General features: G+C 46.1%; 1 non-coding gene across 1 annotated transcript; it reads left to right on the forward strand.

Moving 5' to 3' along the window:
• The first annotated feature begins 9,004 nt into the window (after positions 1-9,004).
• On the forward strand, positions 9,005-9,077 carry TRNAR-UCG. The gene has a single exon. It is a non-coding gene; the product is annotated as a tRNA-Arg (tRNA).
• Positions 9,078-9,494: the final 417 nt, after the last annotated feature.

Genomic DNA, 9,494 nt, shown 5'->3' on the forward strand with positions numbered 1-9,494 from the left:
AACAACACATTTTATAATCTGTTGTGAATTAAAGCATTTCAATTCTAATAATAGCAATTTTAAAAATCTATATATTATTCAGGATTCCTAGGATACAGTTATACCGAGTTCCTGTACATTTTGACCACCTTTCCTTTGTGTTTTTTTTGCATACTGAGTAAACAATAGAACAATTTTACAAGGAGGGGACAGAGGGCACTTCTACATGTGACGGGGGTGTAGTCCTCAGGGTTTTATTGTATGACCTCTAAATTGAAATGGTGGGTTTTTAATTGAAACCCACCACTTCAGTTTTTCCATCACGCTTTGGTTTCAATTTTTCCATCACCTGGCCTGATTTGGCTGTTCCCCAAGCCTGCCCAGGGAATAGAGCTTGACTGAGTTCTGGTGGGTGGGCTCAGGGAACAGTTGGATCAGGCTGGGTGCTGCCTCTGAGCTGGGGCAGCATCCGGCCCACTAGCAGCCCACCTGGGCAGCCCTATGAAGCACTGCCACCATGAGGGAAGGACCAGGGTCCCCCGCATTGCTCCCACAGCTCAGGGACCTCTCAGCCCACCCACAGCTCACCTGGCCACCAGAGAGGCAGACAGGCTCCGCTGAAAAAAGAAAGGATCGGGCCCTTCACCGCTTCTGCCTTCAGGGATCCTCTTTTTCTGCAGAGCCTGCCTGCCTTTCCCATGTTTGGGGCACAAGCTGACAGCTGCATCATTGCAATTTGCAATATTGCGAACTAAACTACATCTGGAAGGAGTTTAGTTGCCAATGATACAAATTCTTCTGAAACTCCCAAAACTGGCACACGTGTAATTTGTGACACCTTTAAGCCACACAAATGACCTTGTCATGATGTGCACATCATGATGACTGTCATGTGTACAAGTGCCCATAAAGACTGGGTGGGCTATATTCTAATAGCAGTTGGTAACAATGATGTCAGGAATTGACTGTATTGTCCAATTTTCAGGCATGCTGATTGAATTTATGGAAAGAGAAAAAAATTGTAATGAGAGTGTATTATTGTTTTGAGATCTGACTTAGACTCCACTAAAACTATTTCTATATTAAAGTTCAAGTTTTGCAAATTCTGAAAATATTCATGTTTAGATACTTTTGCCTATGGAAGATAAGCAGATTTATAATTTAATCTTTAATAAAATAATAATAAATCATATTATGCACCATTCTAAATTCTATACAAATAAAAGCAATGAAAATAGAGTTCTTCTTGCTTTCAGAAATCAGTGACCAATCTTCTATTCTCTTTAAATAAAGAAAACTCCAGCCTCAATTTTTATTTAGATGCTTTGTCCCTTTTTATCATGCTCATCACAATCTGTTTTTCATAATATTCTGTGCTATTCATTATGTCTTATATTACTTACTCACCAAGCATATATTAAATGTCAGAATAAACACAAGTAAGTTAGATGGACTAATTATTTAGGTAATGCCAGATGGATATTATCTACTTCAAAAAAAGTACAAAATGTTTTTCCTTTCTTAAACCTTCAGCAATTCTTACACTGCTCAGAATGTGTTTTTCCAGCATTGGGCCTAAACAAGAGCCTTAAATTTTAGGGGAACTTATAATTATGCAGCTGAATCTTAATATTTAAAATAAGCCTCTAGAGAAGTAATACTGTACAGTGCCCCTAAATAATAAAAAACTCAAACTTCCAACATTTTTACTTACAAGTCTCCAACATTTAAATTTTTGTAAAATTGTGGTAAAACATTAAAGGCTCAAAGAGACATACTGTGCAGAGGGACTTGTTAGGGAAGAGAGTCCTGGAGTGCTACCTTTCTGATTAAGATAGCACTCAGCAGGGAATCTGTTTTAAATTCCTCAATCTGGAGAAATAAATGCCAGGGGAAGGATCAGCTAAAACCTTGCTAACCAATGTACTGCATGCATGAGACCAGTGTAATAGTCACAAGAACTATTGAACTACTGAGAAGCATAAAAAGGGCAAAATTGGAGGAGGCAAGGAAAATAATGAGAATTAAAAATTATTATGGCACCAAGAATAGACAAGACAGTCCAGGATTTTATTTAAGAAGGGACTTAAATTACAATAGAAAGCATTTATTGGAAGAAAAAAAATGAAAGAACTTAATATGAGATTTGGAAGTGAGGAGGACACAGTCATGAACAGAGGCAAAACAAATAAAAAATAGATAAATAAAAAAAACCCACAAAGAAATATGAAGTTGCAGGAGAGAGATGGAACGTTAGAAAACAAAGAAGCATATTCACGCAAAGGAAGGGCTGTGCAAAGATGCAAAGGAACAGGGAACAGGATGACATAAAAATGACATAAGAAAAAAAAATTACACATGAAACCAAAAAGAGGTTTAGTTCTGCAGTTGCATTTACAAGATGCTTACAAGCTTCTTACTACTGCACGGTAGCTGGTTACTATGGCACAGTAGCATTGCATGGTACAAGCTGTGATGAGATACTACTGCACAGTACTAACCAGCTGCTACATGGTAGTAATGAGCTACTGCAGAGTCACTGTCACTAGGAAGCCTGCAAGGATGCTACTATACAGTAGCTATGGTTACTGCAGTCATTTAATACTTGGACATGCAAGTACTAAATGACTGTATAGTAACAACTGTGCAGTCACCATCTCGAATAGACGTGGACACTGTGTTCTAAATTAATCACTATCTTTAGCTACCTTTTGGGCTTCATATAACTACATACACATACCCACATATTAATAATTGATAAACTCAGTTTATTGTTCCTGGGTGCCACGTTTACATGTGTACTGCAGTATATTGAGCTGGGTCAGAGCAGCCCTGGCTGTCAAGGGAACCCAGCAGTATGCCTGCCAGCCTAGGGCTCCTCCAATCCAGCTCAACATACTGTGGAGGGGCTGTCTGGGGCATGAGCTTGCTTCAGTATGGGGCTTGCCAGCTGGCAACCCTCGAACTGAAGCACCCTTGTGTCCTAGCCAGCTCTGTCAGCATTTACATGTGCATTGTGGTGCATTAAATAATGCTGTCACAGGATAGTACCAGTGTTGACAAGCATTATCCCACAGAGGCACTTATTAGATTACTGCAACCTAATAAGGCTATACATGTAAATGCTGAGATTTCACTTCGGATCTAATCAGGCTACTCCCAATAACTATCTTGTGTATATGCACCTAATGAGATTAGGTTTCGTCGTCCAACACTAGCAGCTGATAGTTTTCTCCTTAGAGCGGCTGAATTGGCCAAAAAGAGACAGAGACTTTCCTTGCCCTGTAGTAACTGCCATTGGCTCTCTCCTCTCAAACTGTAGCAGGTGTAAAAAATAAAATACCTGGCTGTAAGCAAAAATGTCAGTGGGAAAAAAGGTATAAACCCTACCTACTTACTCCTCCTAAAGACTGACCAGAGATACTACTAATTTCAAGGCATTGGTGCTTTTTGGGGAGATCTTGTGGAAGTTGGTCAAATTATTCCTTTTGCAGTTTTCATAATTCCAAAATTAAATTAGAGATTTATTAGCAGAACTTGTCAGCTTAATTTTGAGAGATCATACAAAAGGACTGATGGCTTACATGGCATAAAGTAAACCCTAAATGAAATTATTTTATTTAGGCTTGCAAATTAAGCCCTCAAAAGTTGGGAAAAACCAGACTTACAGTTATACAAGTAACCTTTGTTTAGCAGTCTCTACCCTCTGTGTTTTATGAAGAAGGAGTATTCTGTGCCCCCCACCTCCCTCCAACAGCCTCTGGAATCATGTAAAGATTGCATCATAGTGGGGAGTGACTACACCAGATGCTTTACTATGTATTAGCATAGTTTACTGTGCAGTAAGTGTGCATGTCTACACATGCACATGCTTACTGTTTAGTAAACAATGCGACTCATGAATAAATTTGCTACCAGAAAATGCAAGTAGCAAATTTACTCATGAGTAGTTACTGTTCAGTAACACATGGGTAGGTGTCAATTTTCTCCTGGTCAACCCTGTCACTAGGAAGCCAGGATGAGGCTAGCCCCAGAGCTTCAGGCTGGGAGCCTCTTCTTCCCTAGGGCTGGACCATCTCTATGGCCTGCAGGCATTTTGAGCCCTGGAGCACATGCTGGCAGCCTGAGGCAAGCCTCAAGCCAGCTGTGCCAGCCTGCCTGCACCACTGCCAAGTACTTCAGTGACACATGGCTGCCAGACTGATGCTATCCAGGCCTGTAGAGTGCAGCAGACTTCTGCCAGGCCTGCCAGCACCCAAGCCCAGATGCAGGCAGCTCATGGCCACCAGGGCCAGCTTCAGTTGCCTGCAGCCCGCTCCCATAAGAGCCTGTAGGTGCTGCAGGGCATTTCCTCATCATGCAGATCCCAGTCCCATGCCATAACCCTGTGGTGGGCACTTTAGGCAGCTGCCCAGGCCCTGCAGCACAGCTATATCTGTGCAGAGGCTTGGAAAGCCACTGCAGGAGCCCTGATGGCATCATCCTCACCCTGGCCTTGCACCCATGGTGACATGTCACTGGGGGAGGGCCTCTCAGGCTTCCAGCAGCCCATCCTGCCAAGCTCCCCAGCTACAGCTTCCACCATGAGCTCAGGGAGGCTATGGTGGGCCAGTAGGGGGCAGTCCTTTGCTGAGCCACACAACTCACCGTGCCCAACCGAAACTGAGCTTCAGATGTCTCCCCTGGGGTGCCTACATCTGTCCAACCTCTTTCCTGGAGCACATCTGCAAGACTGGGGTAGCCACTGCCACCACCCAGGGTCTGGTCTTTATTAGGGCTCTGTGCCACCTGGGGTACACAATGCCCTATCCATTCAATGCCCTACCCAGTCAATGGGGAAGTGATACAGGAGATCACCCACTTGCAATTATGAAGGCAAATGGGGGGTGAAAACAGTAGGCATGATGGCCCCTGCTGAGGCCATGAAACCTGCCAAGTTTCAAGGTGATAGATGCAGGGGTTTCTAGGAAACTGCATCTCAAGCTGTTGATGAGCAAAACTCATGTCATGTGTATTTCTTAATGCTTGCTGGTTGCAGTGGAGTTGTGAGGCTCCAGGTGAGCTCAGCTTAGCTCACTGGGATGCCAGCTTTTGGGGTGAAAAACCCTTCATCAGGCTGAGGAAGCACCTGCAGTTGGTATGTGTGCAGTTCCTGGATGGAAGAAATAGTAAAGAAGTCAGAGGCTGGCATGCAATGCAGGCAAGAAAGCCAGTGAGTGAAATTGGAAATGGAGGCATCAGCGGGTAAGGGACAGGCTGGGGGGTGGAGGGAGGGAGGGGGTTGTAGCAGGTAAAAGTGGAGAGGTACCTGGGGAGTCAGATGTCCGGCAGGTTGTAGTGTGTCAGAATTCCAATGTCTATATTGAGTCCATGAGTTTCTATACTGAGGAGGTTGATGAAGTGCAGTTCATAGGCTCGTCTATGAAAAGTGGTTTGTAACTTCAAACAGCACTGAACCTCGCTATCCTCATCACCAGAAATCAACTTCCTACAGCCCCCAAAACACACCAAATGGATCCAGGGCATGCCTTGACTAGATAAGTAAAACATGCCAGCAATATCTGAGGTATGGAGATATCTTCACAAGACAATATATATCTTCATCAGGGCACCAAGGAAAATACTTAGAAGACACCAAGCAACAACCATGCACCAGAATGAGTGCACATCAAAAATTTATCAAAGGCAAGAGCAGAACATCACCTGTCTCCAATCTCTAAAGCCTGATCCTCAAAGAAGATTTACAAACCACTCCTCAGAGATGAGCCTATGAACTGCAAGTTATCCAGAATGCCTCCTGCCACTGCTTGTCATCCGAGGTGTGCTGGACCATGTGCAGCCACCAGTTCTGGTGGGCCCAGTGGGCCTAGAGGCAGTGGGGCTGGAGGAGGTTGAAGGTGGCTCCAGGAGTGGCATCCAACAGCACATCATTGGCATCCTTGCCAGGATCCAGCAAGCTGGACAAGGTCCAGGTGGCATCTTCACAGTGGCCCTGGCATTGTGTGCTGTGTCCAGGCAGGAATTCACTGTATGTGAGGTGCCAGGAGGGACCAGATGTCTGTGGGCCAGCCAGTGGTTGGTCAGCAGGGCCAGTGCAATGGGCGGAAGAAACCCAGTGTCCTGGATGTCACTACCAGGGGCAGGGACTGGAGCAGCCATGGCACAGGGAGGCAGAGTTGGCAAGGAGAGAGCTAGTGTGTGCTGCCCCTGTGCTGTGCACACTGCTCCTGGTCAAGGCAGTGGCTAGCCAGGGAGCAGAGAGCTGGGCTGTCTTTTGAAGAGGGCTGCCAGCTATTGGCAGCTGCAGGCAGCTCCACGCCTGAAGGCAGCTCCATGTCTGGAGCTCCCTGTGGTGGCAGTATGAAGAAATCCCCTCCTCCTCTCTCTGCCCCTCATTTGGGTCAGCCTAGGTGACCCCTCTCTCTCTTTGCTTTCTTCTTGGTTCAGGCTGGTCAGTTGTGACCTGGACAGATAAAATTCCTGGTGTGAGGTGGGAGAAGTGGGGAATGCTTGCCTCCTTCTGGCAGGCATTTTGAATGCTGCAAGCAAATGCCCCAGGCTACTGCCTAGTGATTTTCTGTAAAGCATGGAAACTAGCCAGGACTTAGGAATTATGTCTAGGCCAGTTACATCTTAAAAGGTTCATCATACCCAGAATCTATAAGACTCTAGTTGCTTTTGTTTGCTCAAAGTGTATTCTGACTTCCTTATTTTACCCCCTCCCCTCTCCCCTTACTCCCTGATCAATAAAGATGTTGGGTTACAGCTTGCCTTGCTGTGTTACAGAAGAGGAAAGAGAGAGGCTTTCCACTCCCAGCTTGGCCAGCTGAGTTGTTTGTTTTTATTTTCCCTCCGTTCCACCTGATGCTATCTTGGAATTCTTCAGGCTGAAAGAAGCACCCAGAAATATTACTGTGGGCAAAGCACCCCCAAGATTTGCAGGGTCTGTGTGCCCCAGGCTATACAGAGCCCTAACAGAGACCAGTGCCCAGGTGGTGGCAGCATTACCTTAGGCTTGTGGATATTCTCTAGGAAGCAAGACAGCTGTCTGTAGGCTCCCCGAGGGAGACTCCTGAAGTGTGGTTTTTGGCCTGGCACAGTGAGGCAGATGGCTCTGTGTAGTGGCACCCACTATTGTGCATGCCACAGGCAGCAAGGGACCATTGCAGAGCTCCAGGAAGTGGCAGCAGTTTGGTGCTAAAACTAGCAAATCTGCTGCCATGTCTTTGCATGTGTAGATGCCTGCCTAGAAGCATTCACTTGCAAGTAGTTTACTTGCAAGTAAACTAATCTCAGATCAAATGCATGTGTAAATATGCCCAGTGGGTGTGTGCAACTGTTCATATCAACTGGCTGAAGTACAAAACCTCACGTACATATGTACAAAGGCCTGACTGAATGCTCCACAAGTAGCCTGCAATTCTATAGCACCCAGCCAATGAGACCCACAGCATGTATCCTAGCATGCGATGCAGGCTCTTCTATCTTTCTAGATATATGTGACAGAGTCCCACAACACACGTCAGGGTCAATTGGCCAGTGCCCCAAGGGAACCTGCACCATCTCCACAACACCCCATCCCTCCCTGTACTGTTAGGCTGTCAGATAGCAGAGAGCAATTTGCTGTTTCTCAAGCTTACCAGTTTCTTCTGCAGAAACTCAAGGGATCCTTAGTCCTATGGTACCAACTGTCAGATCCAGAGATCTTTAGCCTTCATGTCTCCAGCCCTCCAGGTAGTATCCAGGAATAGGGGGTGGGACTGAGGCGGGGTCAGGTCAGTCAGTGTCCATGTAGGAGATTGGGCCCAGGGTCTTCAGTCCCCTTGTGGGAAGGGGAGGGTGTGTCTCTGTGTAGTCTGGCAGTCAGGGGTGACCACAACCCAGTGGTTCACATGGCAGGGAGAGAATTGGGAGGGCTGGGAACAGGGAACAGAGTAGGTTATGTCCAGTTGGGGAGAGAGAGGTGATAGGGGTCTCCAGAGACTGCAGGGATGGGGATGGGGATGGGATGGGTCTATGTGGGGGATGTGGGGGCAAGGTCAGATCCTGGTAGGAGCAGAATCCCTCTAGTTGGAAGGCAGAGTTGATCTGCAAGACCCCTGTCCAAAAGCTGTGGACATCTGGCCCCATTGGGACCTGAGACCCCATCTCTCCCTCCCCGCATAGACATAGCCTTGTGGTCCAGGTAGGGTTGATGGTGGTGGACTGGGGAGGCAGGGAATGGGGGGAAATTTGGGGGAACCAGAAATAAAGAGGCAAGGGTGGAGCTGGGCTGGGTCCTGTCAGTGCAGATCGTGGGGTGGGGGGAAGTGTCAGGTCCTAGTGGAGGAAGGATCCTCACACTTCATGTTAGAGGGCAGTGGGACAAGCCAAATCAGGATGGAGGGGCTGGAACCCCGCCTGTTTTAGGGTCGTAGGAGTGGGGTCAATATTCAAGGCCAGCCCCCTCCTGCCCAAAAATTGTAGGCATCTAGCCACACCAGGATCTGAGACCCCACCATCCCAAGACATTGCCCAGTCATTCAGGTAGGGTCCAAGGCATGGGGGAGGAAAGGTGCAGTGTGAGGGGAGGGGTGTTAGGCTCTTTGGGGACTGTTGGCTTAGAAAATGGTATTTCAAGGTTTACTTTTTGTAAATTTCCATATATATATATATATGTATATATGGTTTGGGATGGGCAGCAAGAGTTAACTGATTTTTAAAAAGCCTGGGTCTAACGTACAGTTTTCTGAGCCTTTAGAAGCAGAAAGGATATCTAACACAACAAGGCCAATGGATAAAAACACAGCCTGGGGAAGATGGGGCATGTACCATACTGTTCCATACCATCAGAAAAAGGTGACACCAGCTAACAAGGTCCCGGGGTGGGGGAGCAGGAAACTATCCCTTTTGGAGTCTGGAGAAGGGCTGTACCTTTGGGACCTCCTAGCTAGCCCCATGTCTTTGCATTATAATAGTCTAAGGATTCAGTCCAACCACAAAGATGTATTTTCTCAAGTATATCATCAAATATCACTGAGTATGTGACCATGTGGCCTAATGGATAAGGCATCTGACTTCGGATCAGAAGACTGAGGGTTCAATTCCCTTCGTGGTTGGCTATGCTTGATCCAGAGAGGAGCTTTCTGATTATGTTTAAATTCAATTATATTGGGCATTAGGAGGAAAGTTCTAAGCTGATTAAACAACTCTGTGCCCTGGTCTTTTTCCCCATAATTATTAGATGCAACCATTGGAAGGTCAAGGGGCTGCTGCTTGCAGTCAGGCCAACTTGGAGGTAGTTCATTTTCAGAGCTACTCATCTTCAGCAAATACATTACATTAAAAATCTCCTTATGTTCTCTCCACAAGTACTTGGAAGTGGGTGTAAACAGATTCATAATGTGGAAAAAGGAGGAAATAATCCTAAGCGAGGATCTTTAGTGAGTTCATGGGCAGTCTTAGCTTTCCTGGAAAGGAGGAAATTCTGGGTTTGGGACTCTGAAATGCACCAAGTATCCCAAAATGAGATACTT

This window comes from Crocodylus porosus, unplaced genomic scaffold (assembly GCF_001723895.1).
Source record: "Crocodylus porosus isolate Cpor-Errol unplaced genomic scaffold, CroPor_comp1, whole genome shotgun sequence".
Classification (NCBI taxonomy): Eukaryota; Metazoa; Chordata; order Crocodylia; family Crocodylidae; genus Crocodylus; species Crocodylus porosus.